This window comes from Caretta caretta, chromosome 1, assembly GCF_965140235.1.
Source record: "Caretta caretta isolate rCarCar2 chromosome 1, rCarCar1.hap1, whole genome shotgun sequence".
In the NCBI taxonomy this organism is placed as follows: Eukaryota; Metazoa; Chordata; order Testudines; family Cheloniidae; genus Caretta; species Caretta caretta.
The window spans coordinates 39727447-39748990 of NC_134206.1; positions in this window are offsets into that span (position 1 = coordinate 39727447).

A 21544-nucleotide genomic window follows, 5' to 3' on the forward strand; every position below is an offset into this window, starting at 1 on the left:
GCAAGGTGCTGAGCATCCTTTAGTGTCTCCATTAGTCAACGTAGCAATTAACATCAATGAGACTCAAGGGTGCTTAATGCCAGGCAAGAGATGGTCCGTATTAGCAGGATGAGATTTCTAGTCTTGGGTCTCACTAGAGTAGAAATTACTAAACTAGTCACTGTTTTTATGAGATGTGGACAAACATATTGTACTGATAGGGTAACAATTCCAAACTCATTTTCATTAGTGACCTAAACTGGTTTTGAATCCGGGTGTTCAGAAATAGAAAGGCTAGCCCTCTAACTCCACCAGCTCAACCTACTCCTTTAGTAATAATCCTCCAAGCATATCAAATCATTTTAAAACTTTACTCCACAAGGTTGGTTCTGAGATTTTCTTGTTTCCATCAGTGGAAAAAGCCAAGCAAAAACATGATTTCATACATTAAAGATCATGCAAGATATCTTCATTCTGGAACACTGGTGCTTGGCTTTACATTTTTGGGGATAATCAACTGAAAATCTCATTTAATACTAACAAGTGACAGACCCTCCAATATTCCTGTCAGCAGAGAATAAATCTGATTACAGCCTCAGAAATCTGCACTTGCCAATGCATGGTGTTGTGAAGATGTAAAGATACACCAATAAGAGGTAACCTAACACTCCAACTTAAACATGTCGTGCTATACAAAGGAAGCCAGCAAGAGCCGGACCAAACTCAAGTTAGTCATAATATGCAGCTGCAGAATGTGGGATGCCAGGGGATTTACCAAATACTCAATTACTGTTAAAACTCTTTATAAACAAGGAGAGCAAACTACTTTGGGTGAACCTATAAATGAAGTGTATTTCAGTATATTAGACTGTTGGATGAAGAGAAGGTTCAGAGAATTGGCACTGGAATAAAGGATCTTTCTTTTGGCTCTAGAATCTGGCCTGGGTTTGTAGTGGCTGGAACACTTCATGACATGGTGGCTAGTCAGTGACCTTTGGTAAATGAGCTGGTGGTCTCATTCTAGTCCCTAAGGGACATGTGCACACACAACAAAAAAAAAAACCCAATTACTATTAGTTGGCATTGTTTGTTGGCAGCTTCAGCAGCGAACTCGCAACTTGATGGCCATGGAGATAGAACCATTCTTACCCCTTCAGTTGTTCCGTTAAAGGTCAGGGCTGAGGTATACTGGCAGGGCAGCACAGGGAATCTTGTACTGTTAATCCTTTGGATTAACAGATTTGGGTAAGAGCCCCAATTTCTAATGCTACAAATCCAGCAACATTCAGAAGCACTAAATTAACCGGGTTAAGGTTTGCCCTTGATTACATCAGTATAAATCTGGAATAACTCTACTAAACTTGGAGTTACTCTAGATTGACATTGGTGTAACTGAGTAGAACTTGGCCCATGACTTCAGCATGAATGGAGTGCTCTGCATATTCCGGGATCAGGCTTTGTAAACTGACCATACAAACTAACTAATTGATACATTACACAGATTTTTTTTTTTAACTCTACCCCTTAATAGAGTATCTACTGCAAACTGTGGTTTTTCACCCCTAAGAAGAGCTTTATGAGCACCACATTTAGAACACTGAGATTTTTATCTGTGTGCAGTATGAGAATTCAACAGCTGGAAAGTATTCTGTATTGTCAGCTAGGGACCATATGCTAAGCAGAGTCTATGTATACAAATGAAATTTCCTCTGCATATTAGTAGTTTGCATTCATAAATGTGCAATATTCATATGTCGAGATGGCATCCAAGAGGAATTATTTTGCATAAAAGCAAACCTGACATGTATCAATGCACATGGTATAGAATTCTGATCACATTTTACACACACACACACACACCAACTTGCACTTTCTATCTTCTGATCAAATAGCGCTCGAGTATAATACTGGGAAGCTGAATAAATTATAATTTGCTTCTATATTGCCTCGAAAAGGCTTTAGAGACTATTGTAATGACAGCACGATGTCTGAGCAAACACAGTGGCTATTATGTTCTCACAAATAGCTCATGCCTTTTACATGAAAGCTTTTTCTTTTTCTTTGAGACAAAGTGCTGTCCAGGGCACCAACGCTATCCGCAGTTCTTGTCAAAATGTGCCATAGGATCAGTTATTAAATAAAACCACCTAGATCTTTGTTTAACACACCGTGAGCTGAAAAATACATCTACTCAGATACCAATACCCTCAGGTTGCAGGCTGTATCTGCAGCACGATAGTGTATATACTCCAGGCTCTTCTAACCTTTCTTCTCTACTAACCATCTGTCCATGTTGCTCCTCTGAACAGTGTGTGTTGAAATGTGGTGTTGAGATTACGATTGTGAATTAATTGCCCAATCTGATGCGGTGGGGCACTTCTGTGAATTGACTCCTTGGCACTCAGCCTCTTCCCCGATATTCCAATGGTATTTAGAAATGTCAGCTCCCACTCTGCCAGTGACAGTAATCAATAGCCCTGTTCCATATTAGCATGTGAGCTATGTTAACCCAGAATGCATCAAACAAAGTGTGTGTGTGACAGAGTGTGTCTGTGTCTGCCCTGGAGCTGCAAGGTGTAATTTCAAGCTCCAGAGGATGTACTTACGTTAGCTCTGATCAAGCTAGTATGCTAAAAATAGAAATCTAGCTGTGACAAGAGGAGCTAGCCACCCTGAGTGTGTGCCCACCCAAGACCTACATATATACTTGGGACAGCTAGCACCTCCTGCTTGCCCCACTGTGGCTACACATCTATTTTAATTTGCTAGCTCAATCAGAGGTCTACTTGAACTGGAAATTACCCCTTCCAGCTCCAGTGTAGATATATCCAGAGAGACTAGGAAGGAGAACAGGAATACATGGGGAGTACTTGGAATATGGACAAAACAGTAGTATAAGCCATAGCCTGTCACTGGTGTGAACAGACAATGACTCAATAGCACTTAATGGAGACTCAACACTATTTGTCATATATTCCTCTGGATAAAATTCTAAGTATGAAATTAGAGAGGAGAACTTGGTGTAAGATTGTGAACCTGATAGAGATTTGGGGCCAGTCACTTTGTTACCATGCTGGCAAGGCAATTCCTAATGCCTTTGTGCTAGGTGGCTGCTACTCATCTATTTTGTCATTCTTTCTACAGCACAAATAGGCGTGCATAACACTTTACAGACCATTGGAAAAGGCAGGTCCCTGCCCCAAGGACCTCACGAAATGACTTGGACAGTAAGGAAAGATAAATCAGAAAGAAGGGGTACTATGGGATGGATTGTGGTCCTAGTAATAACAATGTGTCAACATTTAGTTCTCAGATAAAAAGCAATGAAAATTTAAAGAACAAACAAGTGAAAACCAGGGCATGTTGAGTTAGGGTGACAATAGCATCTTTAATTCAGCTTGTGTCAAGATACTGCAGATAATTCCTCCTTTCCTGTAAAGGAGAAGATGACTACTAGGTTTGGAAGGGTAGTAACCAATTGCTGATGAGCCACTGCAGCTCTTTAGGATAATTAATTTCACTTATGAGTTGTCTCAGCCAGAAATTCCATAACCAGATCTGAATACAAACCTTTCCTCCACCCAGCTAGGGAGGTATTTAGATCCAGGAATTTAGTTGGCCGACTACATCGATAAGATCCAATTATAAAATTCAGGGTTTGGATCTAAATTTCCCCAAAGTTCAAGAATGTTTGGTTCCCTGTTTTTTGGTTTGTTTGGGGGCGGCGGGGGTTGGCTCACATTCTTATGTATATTAGCATTAGAAATTATGATTTTTCTCACTTCAGTGGAAGTGGCACAAGTGCAACTGCTGGAGAATTTGGCCACAGGGCTCTGTCCTTGGTCCCCTTCTCTTCTCTCTCTGCACCATCTCTGGGTAATCTCAACTGAGGACACAAATTCAGCTACCATCTCCATGCTGATGATTCACAGATCTACCTCTGCTCCAGACCTGTGTCCTGTTCAACTAAAATCTCAACTTCTCTCTCTGACCTCATTGTGTATGTCTAGCTGCTAGCTCAAGCTAAACATGGCTAAACCAGAGCTCTTAATCTAGTTTGGGTGACAGAGGGATGAGATGTCATGGAATGTTAAGGACTACTTGCACTGGGGTGACAAATAGAGTGTTAGGACTTATGTTTTGGACCATCTGCACACTGGTTTTGTAGTAAACCAGTCTGAAAGAGGAGTAGTGTTGAGACAAGAGAGCCTGAAGTGAAGTTATTGGGTCACCTGAGAAGAGAAACTGAGGCAAGCATGCTTGTCATGCTATGGTTTACTGCACAGAGCACTTCAGATAGGCTGCCCTGTAACACCTGCTATGCCAGGAGTTTGAAGGGCGGTGCATGGGAGCCAGTTATGCTGGCTGTAATCTATCTGGACATGCTACGTTGAATCCCCATTTTAGGAGGCCCACTAGTTTTCTGGCCCATTTGTACTACCATGATGAGGCAAAGCTCCTGTATTGCAGAATAGAATCTGACTCAGTGTTTCAAAATCAAAACACAGTACATCATAAAAACAAAAAGGTAGGAACATATAGGAAAAAAGTACCACACAAACATTCTTGGTCCTATTCTACCTGGCATTTTCCGTCACAATTCTATACAGATTTGCACTTAATAGCTAATATTAGGAAAATGAGATTTAGCTGTTGGAGTCCCATTAAAATCAATTATGGTCAGTAATTATATTACTGTAGACTCATGTGTCTCTTTATAAAGGCAGATATTAATAATTAGCAAAGCATTATTTATTCCTACATAGCATTGTTACATTTGTTCTTTAAATATGAAAATGTAACTGCTACACTGGTAGCATCTGAGTGAAAAGTGGTTTTATAATAAATTGTATGGAAAGCTTCACGGGGTGTTCCAAAACTACCATGGAAGTCAGAGAAAAATGCATGGTGAAGGGCAGGAGCAGGGTTTGCTAGTCCTATATAAATGCCAATAGGCTTGATGCTATTTTCATAGAAACACGTTTGGGGCGCATGTCCATAAATATCAGCTCTTCCAAAGAAAATAAATCCTGAACACGTTTTACCGGCTTAATTCAAACAATAAGGTGCCAACTGTGGGCAGTCCCAGTGCTAGCCCAGTTTGGGAGCTCCCCCCCCACACACAATGCATACAAGTAATAGGGGGACCCCTTGAGCTATTTGGGGGCCCTATGCAATTACTTAATCCGCTTATGCATAGCGCCAGCTCTGACTGTGTGTGTATTAATGTCATGTGAAAAGCCAGCCCTTGAACCAAATCCCACTGAAGCCAATGGAAGGTCTTATTGATTTCAAAGGGTTTTGGATCTAGTTCCAAGTGTAGAAATATATCCTATCACATCCATACAGAGTTTAATTTAACTCTTATTAAAGTGGAAACATTAGTAATTACTATTGCAGCATCATACTTGTGCATGGTGCTTTACAGGAGACAAATACAAGACACAGGTCCTGCCCTGAAAATGTTACTGCTGGCAAGTAGGCAAGAGAACAGTTGAGGGTAGCTAGGCATGGAAGGCTGGCTGCAAGAATAGGACTCTTAGGAACGACTTGGAGGAGAATGAGATGGTTAGTTGCACTGGATCAGGGAGTCTGTTCTAGGCACAAGGAAGAGCAAGAGGGAAAGAAATGGAGGTGTGAGTAGGAGGAAAATGGAAAGGAGGGTCATGCTCACACAAGGTGGAAAGTTCCCTCAGGTAACTTATGTGAGTCCCACAAAGGGCTGTGAAAACAAAGATTGAGAGAATGGTTGGCTGGTATACCAGGGAAGGGAGTTCTAGGTGTAACGGGTAGCATGGAAGGAGACACCTAGATGAGATAGGAAAGGATATGAAGGGAGAAGTTGTTAACCAGGAGCTAAGGGTGCAGAAAGAAATAAGAGCAGAGATACAGGCACAAGAAGTTATGTGGGGTGTTGAAGGTAAAGACAAGAAGTCTGAACTCAATTAAGACCAGAAGAAGCCAATGGAGGGATTCAGGATGTGAATCTAAAGTTAGAGCTGTAATGGAGATCAGTTCCATTATGGATGGATTGAAGAAAGGAAGGTCAATTGATGTGAGAGTTGGATTGGGACCAGATCCTCAGACTGGTCATGGTCAGATTTTTAGTATCAATGTTCCCTCTAATTTTTGACAGGCCATGTGTGCAAAAAATTTCTTCTGTGCAAATTGTTGTGCTTCTGTGCAAATTTTTTGTGTATGCGGTGTTTTGCCGTGTGCGCAGGGTTTCGGATCTGTGCACACGCACGCAGCTTAGAGGGAACAGTGCCCATGACAGAAAGGAAATGAAGAGCCAGATCTTCAGCTGCTACAAACGGACATACCGAAGAAATGCAGAAGAGCGAACAGGATCTGGTGATAGCCTCGATTTGGGGGCAGGAAGGGCATGAAAGGAGTCCTGGGTCACAAGCCTTGGTGACCAGCAGGATGGCTGCCTTCCCTATTTATCCACCCTTGTCACTATGTCACTCTATCCCCTCTGCTCACCAAGTGATACCAGTTTCTCAGTCCTGTGTATCTGTTTCTCCTGCATCCATTTATGCTCGCTCTTCCATGTTGACCAGCATCTCAAACATAAGGGCCCACAAAGACTCTACCCACTCCTCATTTTAAAGCCACTTCTCAGGCAAGCTTAAAAGGAAACTTGCTCAGTAAGTACTCTTACTGACCTATGTGGAAGGAGGAAATTGGTTCCTGATAGTACAGTAAGGATACTGGACCTGAAGCCAGGAAGTAGTGTGGGAGAAAAAATAATGTATTTTGGCTTTTACAACTTACAAAACACAACAAAAAACAATTAAGACCTGCACCTTTCATCCTCAGGATCATTTTGTCAATGATACATCCCTTTCCTGACACCCTTCATATGTTTTTCTAGTCTATGTTCTATTTATAGCAGGTAAGTTGTGCCATCCAGAAAAATTTGTGTTTGGCATTAACAGTAAGGGAGGGAGATAAAACAGCTCCATTTTCAGTCTGATTGCAAGTTGGCAGCTGGACATCCAGTACAACTTTTCAGAGCAACAGACATGAGACTGAATGGAGGGTGAGAGATCAGGAGTGGAAAGCTAGACTTGAGGAGTTTTGTGTGTGGTTTTGTTTTGTTTAAGACTACAAGTAAAATTTATGATCTAGTCTAGGGATGAGCAACTAAAGGTAGCAGAGGGCCACAAAACCATTGGCAAGCCACACAGAACTTTCACTCTAGCATTGGGAAGTCAAAAGCAAGCCACATAATGCCCCTGGACAATTGTGCAAAGCTGTACCATAGGGAGGAAAGATTCCATCCTGGCCCCAGCTGGCAATCAGTGTATGCCTTGAAGCAGGAGTTAAGTTCAACTTACCCAGTGTTGTCTTTAGTCCAGTTGATCTATTACATTTTTGCAAGTCTAGAATGGAATATTTTGGAATATGTCAAAGTGTTTTTCTGTACCATTCTGGGATGAGCCTGAGGTATGTCTGGGACAAGGCGCCAAGGGGAGACCGCTTTCAGGTGCGTGCAGGGGAATAAATGCCCATGTCAACTCATTTCTTTGTAATCTGTACAACTGCTTGATGCAGCTATCTTCCAAAGAGCATAAACTGGATTCTATTCTTGACCTGAAATAGATAATGTAAACCTGGATGGGAGACCTAGCCACCCTTGTCTAGGTGGTCTTTCAGCCAGAAAGTCTATATTTCAACAGCTCATACAAGGGAAAGGAGCAGACAACGTTGCCATGATGATTCTATATGACCTTAGCTGTTCCAGATGTCCACTCCAGGATTTTTGACCCATTTGAACAATTAGCCAGGGCGAAAGAACTAGTTCTCAGTCTTATGTTTACATGTGTTCTTATGTTCCAGGATATATGGACACTGGTCTGGGAATCTGAATTCTAGCCCCTGCCCTGCCACCAACTTACTAGGATATCGGACTTTTTTTTTTAAGGCATAGATGCTCATTCTCCTTTCAAAAGTGCTTTGTGACTCTATGGACCATGTTCTCTACAACTGTAAAGTCTTAGTATGAATTTTAATATTAATACGCGTATTTTTCGCTGTTATAATTGCCACAGTTGAATGTTACCACTCTTGTTTTTTAGCACTAGTATCAGTTGAGATATCAATGGTTTGTGGCTAATATTGTGGATATGAACCCACAGAAATGTCTTGTGTGGTGTGTTTGGGTTTTTTGTTTTGTTTTTGTTTTTTTGGTAGTTCTGCAGCACTTAACCACAGGTTAGTACATGAAGTGTAGCATTCAAGTTCATTGACATCAGTCAATCTAGAGGGGACAGTTTACCTAGCAATCTCACCCTCATTGTACCAGATAGTTATAGCCTGACCTACCTGTTTCTTATGTCAATGTCCTATTCCATGAGCTGGCAGATTCACTAATTGTGATTATCAGCCTGTTTTTATATATGGATTTGTAGAGATAATGATCTGATAAGTACTGACCAGGATTTTTGACTTATTACTGCAGTATTCTGTGAGCATTTCTCTACCTAATCATGAAACTATCCCCCAGAATGGTACCATATAATCTTATGAATATTTTAACAATATGTCTGGTCTTTGATTTTTGTGCTCAGTAAGGTTGTATGTTCTCCGGATATAGGTAGCTCCTTATTTGTTTTATATAGCTTACTCTAGTATATTTGTCAGTGAAACATTTCACAGGAATGTATAGATTTCCACTAACTTTTTTCTATGTGGGGAAAAAATCGAAATGTTTAGTTTCGACAATGTCAAGACACTTCATTTCAATAGTTGAAATATTTTTTCAATAGGATTTGATTCACTATGTTTTGACTTCTTTAATCTATTAAAGTCAAAACATAATGAATCAAAATAATTACCAAAATGAAACACACTGATTCTGAATTAAACTTCTCAGAACTGTAATTTCATGGGAACCTTCAATTTATCATTCCAATTCAAAATAATATTAACTGTCAATTTCCTGCAGAGTAGAAGTTCTGATTCCAGAGCAGTTCTAAGTGCTTCTCATGCTGCATATGCTAAAATTTGTTTTGTTAAAAATTAAACAATTAGTTTTAAACAGATGAAGACTATAAAGTCGATATGTGCTCTTTTTACATAAGAGTTACCATGATCCTGGATTACACCAACCTTTGTTCTGATGTATTCTGGCTATAGCTGTGATCAGTACTTCAGGTAAAGGCAGTTGCTCATAGGAAATTCAAATTTATGTAAAAACCATAGTGTTATGGATCTAATTCCTCAATAACAGAGGAGAGATTCTTTTCTAGTCCTTGAAGACCATCTGTTTATGCCTCAAAGCGTATGGTCTTATTTCTCTAGTATCTGTGCCTGAATTTTCAAAAGTATTATAATAGGAAGAAAATCATGTTCTTTTAAGGATGGTAGTTTAAAAATAGTTTTTCTATTCTATTTTGCATACCTTTTCAGCTGAGTCATATATAGAGTTTTGGCATAAAAGAAGGTGACGTAATAGATACATCCCATCATCTTAAAATAGTGGTTTGATTAGAGTGTCCTCTGTTACTTGAACAAAATTCAGGAATAGTAGTTTTTCACTGACTAATCTTGCTGCATATAACAGTGTGTTTGTATATCTGAGTGCATTATTACCACTGTAGCGCCTACATCCTTGAACAGGATTCCATTGTGTGAGGTGCTGTACAAGCACAGAACAAAATGACAGGCCCTGCCCCAAAGAGCTTATACTTCGATTTGTAAGACAAGAGACAACAGATGGCTACAGACAGACAACTGGGGAGTACAAAGAAACAATGAGACAATATTGAGCATCAGGATAGGCTGTAATCTCAGGGCACCAGCAGCCCAATCACTGACAAGTGGCATGTTGTTTGTTTGTTTTTTTTCTTTTTTTGTTGGCTATCACAACTACCAGCCATAATGCACTGGTTAACTGGTACTTTTTCATACCAAAACAACCTGGTGGTTTTTCCTGCATACCTAGAGTGTGGATTCAGCAAGAACTGACATTACTTCACCATACCCTTGGAGATAAAGGGTTCTTTATCCATGTATGTCTAGACTGCAATCACTGAGGGTGACTGCACATTGAGTAGAGATAGCCGAGATAGCTTGGATCCTGGAGCAGGGAAGCCACAGCAAAGCATGCTTCAGCATGGGCTCCACAAGCCTGCCAGGAATCCTGGGTAACTACTCAGTAGAGCTGATCAAGAATCTTTTTTAACCAAAAATTTTTCATCAGAAAATGTCACCTTGTTGAATCCAAAATCTTTCACAGGAAAGGGTTGTTTTCAATACATTTCTTGACTCAAAATTTTTTGAAATTGTTTTGTTTTTTCATTTTTTTAAATGAAAGTCATCCAATTTTCCAGTTCAAAATGACTCAATTTCAAAAATGTAAGCTAATTATAGTAAAACAAATTTTTAAATGGTCAAATCAAAACAAAACATTTTAATTGACCCATTTTTTTTCAAAACTTCAGTTTGGTTGTTTGTTTGGTTTGGTGGTTTTGGTTTTGTGTTTTGCCAAAATTTGACTTTTTTTCCTCCTGATTCAGGACAGGAACTTTTTTAAATAAATCATTGCATTAGAGAACTATTTCCCACCCAGCTCTAGCTGGCAGGCTTCTATGACAGCATGACTCAAGAATACAGTGAATCCTGTGCTCCAAAGTTCTCCTCCAGCAAGTAAACACTTTCCAAACACACAATCCTCCTACATCAGGAATGAATTTGGCCCTGGTCTTTCATCTAGCAGATGGAGAAAAGTGTAATAGAAAATGATGAGTGGTTAATTCTCCCCCCCCACCACCCCCCCCCGCAGCCTTTGGTCTAGGGTCTCACTAAAAGACCTTCTGTAAGTTGGCTGCTAAATTTTGGCCCCATCTCTGCAAGGTGACTTTTTTTTAAATAAAAACTGGCACTGTGGGTAGCTGCTTAAAAGAGCTTCACTGTAGCTTGTAAATGAGAGCCAGAAACATTTCCAGTTTTTGCTTAAACACCAGCCCCCTTTCTGGCAAGTCTAAAGGTGAACACAGCATTGTAATGAACAAGGGAACAAATCATATTTTAAAATAAGCACTAGTCACTCACTGCTCCTGTTCTGTGCTTATCTATTGAGATTTACCATGGGTGGTGATGACAGATGCTTTAGGGAAAGCTGTTGAGCTGTTAATTCAAGTTGTCAGGCAAGAGGAATGGTCTCTTTTTGAACTGAAGAAGCTTGTAGCAGAATAATACTAAGCTACTCGTGAAAAGGATCTGATCTGAGAGTTCTTCCAGTTTTTCATATTTCACTGATATGTATGTACATTCCTAACACAGCTGATGTCCTTTTAAGGTGAAATCTTCCTTTAGACCTCTTCAGGAAATGCACATACAGGTTCCTCTCCTTTTTTCTTGGCCTTTATCTTAGCAAAAAGGTTAACTAGTTGAAAGTACAACACTTGGTTCAGTCAATCACAAGAATGGGAGAGTTGTAATGGATCAGTTTTTACTCAGGAAATGCATAGAATAATATGAGTTATAAACTGCTTTGATATGTACAGGGGATGTGTTAATTTGCTGATTCACTTTCTTGATCTGATGGTGTTGGGCAATGCCACTTTCACTGCCCTTTATATGTGTTTGGGTATGTGGAAGGATGGCACACACATTTGTATATTTAGGGCCTGATTCACTCACGTATACTAATGTAAATCAGGAGTAACTCCCCTGAAGTCAATATGATTTGACCTGTAAATGACAGGAGAATCAGGTGCTTAGGCCCCAATCCAGCAAAAAATTTAAGCACACATGTAATTGTAAGCAAGCGATAAGTCCCATTGAAGTCAATGGGTCCACTGAGTTGAGTATAATTATAAGCCAGTGTTTTGCTGGTATGAAGTCATAGTGACTTGTTCAGTACTATTAAGCTGTCCCTATGGGGAGTTTGTTTGGTAAATATTGGAACTTAGTCTCATGCTTTACTGACAATATTCAACTGTCCTTCAAATAGTGATCTGTGTAGTGGGACCCACCACAATCTACTTGAGCTTTGTGAGGCTGTAGAAAATTGGCTTCCATGAGCACATATTTTTGGTGTATGCTTGTGTAACAGGATTTGTTGCCACCCAAGTGCCCCTTCACAGTCAAAGGTTGCTGTGCAAGAACCCTGCCTATGTGTGTTGCCCACACCAAGTTCAGGGCCCTTCTATGAATTTGCTTAGTTCAAATGGTAGTTCAAACAAATTGCCTCTTGAGGGTCTATTTATTTAGTCTTCAGGTACCCACTGGCCCTCTTGGGCTTCACCCTAACTTCAATCTTGCAAACAAAACAGACCCTGGGCTGAAGACTGCATGAGTCTATTTGCTCTCCAGCATCTCCTGCCTGTTGGGCATGGTGATGCATGCCTGTAATCCAAGCTACTTGGGTGGCTGAAGCTGCGGTGTGGTGCACTCTGTTGGTCGGGTGTCTGGTGCCACTGACAGCCTGTCCAGCCAGTGGCTGAAGGACTGGCTAGAACAACACAAATGACGTGCTGTGATTGTGGTGCTCTCTGAGGGCTGATGGACCAATTGATCAAGGTGACCTACTTCCTGGAGTTCATCTTTGCCCATAGGCCTTTTCAGTCCCTCCCCTGCTTCTTGGGCAGGATATCTCCCAGGCCTCCCTGCCTGAAAAGTTTGGTCCTGCTTACTGTCAGGCTTCCTGCCTCTAGCCATCTCCATTATTCCCTCAACCACACCTCCTTTCAGCTTCCTGCTGCCTTCTTGTATTGGATTCCCTTGATTCAATCCAGGTGTGGCTCATCCTGTAATTGGGGCTGGTTTAGCCCTAGCTTCTCCAGCCCATGAGGCAAGCAGCCCTGTTAAAGTTTGAAATTGGTCTCCCAATAGCACATACATAAGCCTCCATCTTGGTTCATAGTTGTTAAACATCCTGCTATCTCTCTTGGAGCAGTCTAGCCGTGTTGATTGTATACTGGACCATAGAGGCTACCGTAGCCATCTCTACATTGAAACCTACAATGCATGTTAACATCCACATTAGTGGGCTCTCTTTTAAAAAAAAAAAAAAATTTATTTTTTTGGAGGGTGTGTATCTCTGGTGTTTGCTTGCAACATACAACTGGGGTGTGTGGCACTGTCCCCATTCATTTCTTTTGAATCACTTTTCTCCTAATGCATTTATTTAGATTTTCCTGTTGCATGATATTTTCTGCCATATGTCACAGTTAAGACTCTGCTTCCTGAGTGTGGGTGTCAGTGGGTGCTGATGACACAGTTCTGCTAAGTGTGCCATCTCAAAGAGAAACCCACATGTTGCATGCGTCAGAGACAGCTGCCCACAGAGAAGTGTGCCGGCTCCAAGAGTATATATTCTTGGAAGCATGATCTTTTTCAAATGTCATCCCAGAACTTGGGGGAGGGGGAGGGATAGCACAGTGGTTTGAGCATTGGTCTGCTAAACCGAGGGTTGTGAGTTCAATCCTTGAGGGGGCCATTTGGGGATCTGGGGCAAAAATTGGGGACTGGCCCTGCTTTGAGCAGGGGTTGGATTAGATGATCTTCTGAGGGCCCTTCTAACCCTGATATTCTCTGATTAACTTCCCTGTGCCTGGTGCAGTGAGCATCTGCTGCTGCCCTTAGTTGTGCACACGTTGCAGTTCTCTGGGTAGACACAAGTCATGAAATGACGTGGGACCCATGGATCTTCACCGCCAATACCTTTTTTTATGGCGAAGTGCGCTACTGTCTATTTCATAGCGGGGGAGCTCTGTTCTGTGTGCACACTATAGCAAGGGTCTGTCAGGCAAGGTCCAGCTCTCCTCTCTTCACTGGAAAGGCAAATGGCAACAATTTGCCAGAACTAAATTACATCTGTTTAGTCCCATCAATACCCATGGGAGGATCTTGATCGTGTGGTCTACCTTCTGACACAACACAACTTACCTTGTCCTATGCTAACTCATCTTACTCATGGTGGAATTATTGAGATTAAGGTGTGAGTGTCCACATGTGGAAGGATGATAGAATTGAACACTAAGTGCCTGAGCAACTTTTTAAAAAACATCCATATAAAAAAATCAGGAACTAAGAGTCATGCTTTTGTCTCTCCATCCAATGGCATTGGTTTTTTATTACTCCTCTTAACCCCTCTCATGTATAGATTGTAAACTCTTTGGGGCAAGGGCCTTGTATGCTTAGCTGCTGGTAAAGCAGCTGGCACATTGTTAACCCCCTATAAATAAATAACACAGGAGCAGATGTTTGGAACACTTTTCTCAAGTAAGGAAAATTCATCTCCTTTTAATGAAATACAAATGTGCTTCACACAATTAATCTCCATATGCATTTCTGATTCCTCATTAATTAAAATGGGGTTTAGGGAATTTATTGCAGTCAGTATAAATCTGATCTCATGGAGCTCCTGGGATCACAAGTAGAAGTTTTCTGGATGGATGTGCTCCTGGTTGTGATTTCACTGAAGTCAATGGCAAAACTCTCACTGAATTTAGTGGGAGATGGACCTATTTCTATGTTTCCAAGAATAAATAGGAATATCTTTTTTTCTTTTAATATGAGGATTGATACAAAACTGCATTATGCAACTGTAAAATCCCTGGGTCTTGATGAATTCTTTGTTCATGCAGTTTATAAAAAAACTGCAATGTGTTTGTAATTCATCACAATCCCTTAACCTGTACACAGATCAGCATGTGTATCTCAGACTGAAGAAAGCAAAGATGTTAATAATTTGGTCTTTTTTCAGCCCATCTTGCATTTCAACACTGATTTTAAAATGCAAACTAAAATGTTAGCAATTGAACTGGAAATGATTTTTTTTTTCCCCTTTGGTCATCCATCCGGACCTAACCGGTTTGATCAGTCAGACACCCAGGAGACCATGTTAGCAGATTGTTTAACCTACTGAAATTTAGTGAAAGAAGGGATTAACTATATACTCCCTTCATGGCATAAGGTATCTGAGATGAAATAACCTAATGTAAGGATAATGTTATAGAAATTTCATTTTCCTGATGAACACAGCTCTCCCTACATGAAAGGTTACTAGATGTGATCCTTTGGTAGGAGCTGTCAGACACAGTTGTCCTTTGTCATCCTAGGCCAAAATCCTGCAATCCTTCTCACTGAAGTCAGTGAAGTTGCTCCTTTGTAAGTGAGAAATATTTGATCTACTGACACTAAAGACTTAAGTGAGAAGTGAATCAAGCACTAATATAGCTCCACTGATTTACATCAGTGTGAAAAGAGACTTGGACAATTGATTTAAAAAAAAAAGCTTCCAATTTTATTCCAGCAATTATTTGTAGGTGGGAAAATTGTGTGTGTACAAATACTATTGAGCTATCTAACAACCCAGTTGTTACTTCTGTAAGTAACTTGTCTAGGAGGCCCTCTGGTCTAGGGGATTAGGCATGGTCCCAGTAGGCAGAGGACATGAGTTCTCATGCTGGTTGTGACACTGACATGCTGTGTAACCGTGGGTCCAAGTCCAAGAGTATATAACTAGAAGTACCGGGTTGAAAAATAGGAAAGGAAAACATAAGCTAAATCGCATTGGCTATTAACAAATCAGGGGGCTTTTTAGGCTGATAGAAATATATGTAATTTGAGTCATTGAGAACTTGTCTAGATAAAGCACCTGAGAAAATATTGTAGGTAAGAATGCTGTATTGGAAGGAAGATAGTCTAGGCTCTAGATGTCCACACTGTATTGGACTCTTCCATTTTCATCAGTTATCCCTGTCTGTGGAGAGATTAAGACCTGGGTTTTATCAAGAAGATTGAATTGCAGAGTCCCCTGCAAATATGATTTGAGTCTTCAGAATTGCTACAGATAAATTGAGAAATTTCTCAATTTCTCAGAGTTCTCATTCAGAGAACAAGATCCCTTACACTCTACATAGCATTATTTTCAGCACCAGGCCTTTAGTTCTCTGCTGTAGCTGCTATTTTGAACTCTTTAAAAGTGCTGCTGAAGTGTGCTGCTTAAGAGTGTGCCTTCGTACAATATGTTCCCACATATGCTGTTCCAGTTTTGTGAACACAGGGCCAAATTCTCCAGCTGCATCGTGTACTGCAAATGTGCTTCCACTGAGATACAGATTTAGGCGGTAGCACACAACCTATATTCTGGGACCCTGTACCTCCAGTGTTCTGCAGAGCTATGTTCCAGGGTGCCTCTTCCCTTACAAAAAGTACTATAGAATTCTATAGTCCTATCCTAAAACACTGCATTATCATAGAAGATTAGGGTTGGAAGAGATCTCCGGAGGTCATCTAGTCCAACCCCCTGCTCAAAGTAGGACCAATCCCCAACTAAATCATCCCAGCCAGGGCTTTGTCAAGCCTGACCTTAAAAACCTCAAAAGAAGGAGATTCCACCACCTCCCTAGGTAACGTGTTCCAGTGTTTCACCACCCTCCTAGTGAAAGTTTTTTCCTAATATGCAACCTAATCCTCCCCCACTGCAACTTGAGACCATTACTCCTCATTCTGTCATCTGCTACTACTGAGAACAGTCTAGATCCATCCTCTTTGGAACCCCCTTTCAGGTAGTTGAAAGCAGCTATCAAATCCCCCCCCCCCTCATTCTTTTCCGCAGACTAAACAATCCCAGTTCCCTCAGCCTCTCCTCATAACTCATGTGTTCCAGCCCCCTAATCATTTTTGTTGCCCTCCGCTGGACTCTTTCCAATTTTTTCACATCCGTCTTGTAGTGTGGGGCCCAAAATTGGACACAGTACTCCAGATGAGGCCTCACCAATGTCAAACAGAGGAGAACAATCACGTCCCTCGATCTGCTTGCAATGCCTCTACTTATACAGACCAATATGCTGTTAGCCTTCTTGGCAACAAGGGCACACTGTTGATTCATAGCCAGCTTCTCGTCCACTGTAATCCCCAGGTCCTTTTCTGCAGAACTGCTGCTTAGCCAGTCGGTCCTTAGCCTGTAGCAGTGCATGGGATTCTTCCATCTTAAGTGCAGGACTCTGCACTTGTCCTTCTTGAATCTCATCAGATTTCTTTTGGCTCAATCCTCTAATTTGTCTAGGTCACTCTGGACCCTATCCCTACTCTCCAGCATATCTACCTTTCCCCCTAGCTTGTGTCATCCATAAACTTGCTGAGGGTGCAATGCATCCTATCATCCAAATCATTAATGAAGATGTTGAACAAAACTGGCCCCAGGACCAACCCCTGGGGCACTCTGCTTGATACCAGCTGCCAACTAGACATCGAGCCATTGATTACAACCTATTGAGCCTGACGATCTAGCCAGCTTTCTATCCACCTTATAGTCCATTCATTCAATACATACTACTTTAATTTGCTGGCTCGAATGCTGTGGGAGACCGTATCAAAAGCTTTGATAAAGTCAAGGTATATCATGTCCAGTGCTTTCCCCATATCCTCAGAGCCAGTTATCTCTTCATAGAAGGCAATCAAGTTGATCAGGCATGACTTGCCCTTCATGAATCCATGTTCAATGTTCCTGATCACTTTCCTCTCCACCAAGTGCTTCAGAATGAATTCCTTGAGGACCTGCTCCATGACTTTTCTGGGGACTGAGGTGAGGCTGACTGGTCCGCAGTTCCCCAGATTCTCCTTCTTCCCTTTTTTTTGCAGCATAACAAGAAGGCTGTTATCCCCCAAAACATTTGTGATCCTTCCCATCTTGGTATTGTCCACAGTCCATCTACTCTGTCCTCTAATGTTGCATAGTACTGAACCTCCACAGAACCGTGAGCAATCCACTCCATACCTATTTCCACAGTTGAAAAATGATGGTCTACGTTAGTTCTTACCACTCAAGAAAGCTCTTGGAGTCATTGTGGATAGCTCTCTAAAAACATCCACTCAATGGGCAGCAGCAGTCAAAAAGGCAAACATACTGTTGGGAATCATCAAGAAAAGGATAGATAAGACAGAAAATATCATATTGCTTCCATATAAATCCATGGTATGCCCACACCTTGAATACTGTGTGTAGATGTGGTTGCTCCATCTCAAAAAAAAAAAATTGGAATTGGAAACGGTTCAGAAAAGGGCAACAAAAATGTTTAAGGGTATAGAACAGCTTCTGTATGAGGAGACATTAATAAGACTGGGAGTTTTCAGCTTGGAAAAAGAGGTGACGAAGCGGGGATATGATGAGTGGTATAGAGAAAGTTAAATAAGGAAGTGTTTACTCCTTCTCATAATACAAGAACAAAGGGCCACCAAATGAAATTAATAGGTAGCAGGTTTAAAACAAAGTAAGTGCGGGGTTTTTGGTTTTGTGGGTTTTTTTTGTTTTTCTTCACACAATGCACTGTCAACCTCTGGAACTCCTTGCCAGAGGGTACTGTGAAGGCCGATATTATAAGGGGGTTCAAAAGGGAGCTAGATTCATGGAGGATAGGTCCATCAGTGGCTATTGGGAAGGAATGGTGTCCCTAGCCTTTGTTTGCCAGAAGCTGGGATTGGGTGACAGGGCATGATCACTTTATGATAACCTGTCTGTTCATTCCCTTTGAGGAACCTGCCATTTGCCACTGTCAGAGGACAGGATACTGGGCTTGATGGACCTTTGGTCTGACCCAGTATGGCCGTTCTTATGAGATATACATGGGGCCAAATTCTGCTCTATTTTCCCCAGTGATTCTCACTATGGTGTTAGACGCTGTGCTGTTGGAGGTGCTGTCTTTCAGGTGACCTGTAACTCAGAAGTTCTGAATATGTGTGATCATTAAAGATCCCATGTCCTTAAACCATCTTGTATTGGCAAGGACAGTAGTTCCCAAAGCTTTTGTAGTTGGTATGTTGCCTTAGTAAAGTTTTTGCTGTTGTGCAGTGGTGATATTTTGTGACTTCTCTGGCAAAACAGAACTCTCCCCACTATCTTGTCTGCAGGAGACAGAACTTTCTTAGGGGCTGGCCCAGGACTCTGTAATGAACTCCCCTGGAACTAAGGACCATCACAAACCTCACCACCTTGGGCTCCATGTTCTTTTCTCCTTGCCTTCTCCAAGTGGGTGGGAGGGGGCGGGAGATCCAAAATACTCCACTGCATACTTCTCCCCCTGAGGAGAGGGCAAGAACAAGTATGTGACAGTTGCTAGTCACAGTGATTAATACTCTGATACTATGGTGACGAGTGGTATAAGAACCTATATAGAATCGGACAAAATAGACTGATAATAGAGGTGGTAGTGTCCTAGCTAATTGCTCCTATCTAAAATCTTCCCTGCATTTTCAATTGGCTAGAACATTCTTCTCTTCGCTTCCAGGCCTAAATTACAAGGCAAGCATTTGTTTGCAGTGTAAAAGAGAAGGAATGTTCCATCCCAGAAATGGCTGCATTGCAGAAAAGGGTACATGCTTCTCTCAATATCCTTTACCTTCCTCATGGGTGCTATTGAGTCTTAACATTTTTATAAAGCACCGTGTAATTCTCTGAACAAAAGTACTATTGAAGTACAAGTGCCTGTGTGTTAATATTAACATATTGCTTATCTTTCAGGGTCCCCAGCCCTGGGGCACCCCCAGTAGGCATTCAGGCTGTGCTGCCCAGTTCCCACAGGCTGGAAAGCCAGCTGCTCCGGGAGTCAGGAAGCCATGGATGTCTGGAAATCCTGATTATCCCCAGGGCAGTTAGCATCGCATAAAGGCATAGAGCTGCAGTCACTGACTCTGTAACATGTCCTTTCATATAGACCAGTTCAGTTTCATACTGACTGAACGTTTGTTTAAACATATTTCTTTTATAAAAAAAAAAATCTCGTTACAGAAAAATTCTTTCAGCCCAGACCTATAATGATAGTTTAAGTTGTGTTCCTAGTATTTTCCAATAGCCACCAAAGTATGACAGCTGAGCCATTTCCTTTAGCTTGGAGAAATATGATTATGATCCAGGAACATAAAAACCACCATGCTGGGTCCCAACCAATGATCTAGCCTAGTATCCTGTCTCTAGCAGCAGTCAGCACCAGAGCTTCAGGGGGAGTGTACAGAATAGGGCAGCTGGGATGATCCACCCATTTCTTCCCCTCCTGGCTTCTGGCAGGAAGAAGTTTAGCGTGGTCCAGAGCAAGGGTTTGTGTCTGACTGTCCTGGGTAATATCTATCGTCCATGAACTTAATGTAGTTCTTTCAGCTCCGCGATACTTTGGCCATTACATCCCATGGCAATGAGGTCCACAGGTTAGTTGTAGTTGTGCATTGAAAGTACTTCATCTTGTTTGTATTAAACCTGCTGCCTATTAATTTAATTGAGTGACCCCTGGCTTTTGTATTGTGGGAAAGGAAAGTTATAAAGTTGCTTTCAACTATAATTTTAACTAGACTTCAAAGCAGCCCACTAATCCACCTTATTCGGTAACACCAAAGAAAACAGGTCATGAATGTAAGGCTGGTGAAAGGTGCCCAACTGGCAGCGGTAGTAAGCCATAATTGCTGTATATCAATGCAGTGCAACTCCATTCACAAGAATATTTACAAATATTTTTTTCTGTATTTGTCTAGCTTTCCTACAAACCATTAATCAGATGGTGATGACTTTTGCTCATAGGCTAGTAGATATAAATGAGAGCCCTAGAGGTGACAAGCTGCATCATTACCAACCCACTGAATTTTCCTGCCCTGCACTTTGATACCCAAGTGGTCACTACTATATAGCATCTATCAGGCTGTTATCCTCCATGTTATCTGATGAACTCTACTTTTATTTTATAAATTTACATGGTCATGGGTCAGACTAGTCTCTCATTTACACAGGTGTAAACCTATTTTCCATTTCATGCTGCTCTGTTCCCTCCTCTCCTCTAGGTCCTCTTCAGTCACCACCCCAGTACTCTTGTCTCCTGAGACCTGCTGCATTGTGGACCACTTATCTCCTTTCCCTATCACAGTGCAGTGAGGAAAGGAAGATCTGACTGGCCCTTGAGATGGGGAGAGGAAGGAAGCAGGGGTCAGGACCTGCAACAGCAGAGGGGGCAGGATGAAGCCTGCAGTTGGTGCAATGGAGTCAGACCATCTAGAGATTCCAGCTAAGAATGGAAGCCAGGAACAGAGCAGTGAGAATGGGAAGGGAACCTGGCCTAGGATAGGTGGAGCTGGCTGTGGAGAGCAATTTTGCAAGGAGCAATATATGGCACAGTGCTACTCATGTGAGTAATTCGTCCTCATGTAAGCAGCCCCATTGATTTCAGGCCCTAAACTGCACGGTATTACTTATCTCAAATGCTGGGTAATGAACAAAATGTCACCCCAACCTATTGCTCAATAGAGATCAAAAGCTTTAGAAACTAAAGAATCCGCCTACAGCACTGAGGGGCTTGAAAGGAAATTCTAAACAGTTTGATCAACAAATTACCACTCAGAACACTAAATTAAAGCCTGCTTTGTGAAATGTCACCCAAGTAGGTGTAAGAAATATAAAGATTTTAGTGTTTGATAAGCTCAACAGTGAAGTTAAATGTAACTTTTTTTTATACTACTGCCAGCAGGGCTTTTACACCAACCTGTTTTTTGCTCTGAAGATTGCATGGCTATCTGCAGTTTTCAATGAATTAAAAGTACTGTACATAAAGGATTAGGAGTATGGGTA